General features: G+C 34.6%; 1 protein-coding gene across 13 annotated transcripts in view; it reads right to left on the reverse strand.

Annotated features, from left to right (window-relative positions):
- TENM1 (teneurin transmembrane protein 1) overlaps window positions 1–1,746 on the reverse strand; it is an 813,855-nt gene that overhangs the window by 578,049 nt on the left and 234,060 nt on the right. The gene's annotated exons all lie outside the window — the stretch shown is intronic.

Genomic DNA, 1,746 nt, shown 5'->3' on the forward strand with positions numbered 1-1,746 from the left:
TAAAAGGGGAAATCGACAGTAACACAATCATAGTAGGGGACTTTAACACCCCACTTTCACCAATGGATAGATCATCTAAAATGAAAATAAATACGGAAACACAAGCTTTAAATGATACATTAAACAAGATGGACGTAATTGAGATGTATAGGACATTCCATCCACAAACATCAGAATACACTTTTTTCTCAAGTGCTCATGGAACATTCTCCAGGATAGATCATACCTTGGGTCACAAATCAAGCCTTGGTAAATTAAAAAATATTGAAATCATATCAAGTATCTTTTCTAACCACAAGGTCATGAGACTAGATGTCAATTACAGGAAAAAAACTATAAAAAATAGAAACACACGGAGACTAAACAATACGCTACTAAATAACCAAGAGATCACTGAAGAAATCAAAGAGGAAATCAAAAAATACCTAGAAACAAATGACAATGAAAACATAATGACCCAAAACCTATGGGATGCAGCAAAAGCAGTTCTAAGAGGGAAGTTTATAGCAATACAATCCAACCTCAAGAAACAAGAAAATCTCAAATAAACAACCTAACCTTACACCTAAAGCAATTAGAGAAAGAAGAACAAAAAACCCCCAAAGTTCGCAGAAGGAAAGAAATCATAAAGATCAGATCAGAAATAAATGAAAAAGAAATGAAGGAAACAATAGCAAAGATCAATAAAACTAAAAGCTGGTTCTTTAAGAATACAATAAACCCTAGCCAGACTCATCAAGAAAAAAAGGGAGAAGACTCAAATCAACAGAATTAGAAATGAAAAAGGAGAAGTAACAATTGACACTGCAGAAATAAAAAGGATCATGAGGGATTAGTATGAGTAACTATATGCCAATATAATGGACAACCTGGAAGAAATGGACAAATTCTTAGAAAAGTACAGCCTTCCAAGACTGGACCAAGAAGAAATAGAAAATATAAACAGAGCAATCACAAGCACTAAAATTGAAACTGTGATTAAAAATCTTCCAACAAACAAAAGCCCAGGACCAGATGGCTTCCCAGGCGAATTCTATCAAAAATTGAGAGAAGAGCTAACACCTATCCTTCTCAAACTCTTCCAAAATATAGCAGAGGGAGGAACACTCCCAAACTCATTCTACGAGGACAACAACACTATGACACCAAAACCAGACAAAGAGGTCACCAAAAAAGAAAACTAGAGGCAAATATCACTGATGAACATAGATGCAAAAATCCTCAACAAAATACTAGCAAACAAAATCCAACAGCATATTAAAAGGATCATACACCATGATCAAGTGGGGTTTATCCCAGGAATGCAAGGATTCTTCAATATACTCAAATCAATCAATGTGATATACCATATTAACAAATTGAAGGAGAAAAACCATATGATCATCTCAATAGACGCAGAAAAAGCTTTTGACAAAATTCGACAGAGATTTATGATAAAAACCATCCAGAGAGTAGGCATAGAGGGAACTTACCTCAACATAATAAAGGCCATATATGACAAACCCACAGCCAACATTGTCCTCAATGGTGAAAAACTGAAACCATTTCCAGTTATATCAGAAAAAAAGACACGGTGTGCACTCTCACTACTGTTATTCAACATAGTTTTGGAAGTTTTAGCCACAGCAATCAGAGAAGAAAAAGAAATAAAAGGAATCCAAATCAGAAAAGAAGAAGTAAAGTTGTCACTGTTTGCAGATGACATGATACTATACATAGAGAATCCTAAAGATGCTACCAGAAAAC

This window comes from Physeter macrocephalus, chromosome 21 (assembly GCF_002837175.3).
Source record: "Physeter macrocephalus isolate SW-GA chromosome 21, ASM283717v5, whole genome shotgun sequence".
Classification (NCBI taxonomy): domain Eukaryota; kingdom Metazoa; phylum Chordata; class Mammalia; order Artiodactyla; family Physeteridae; genus Physeter; species Physeter macrocephalus.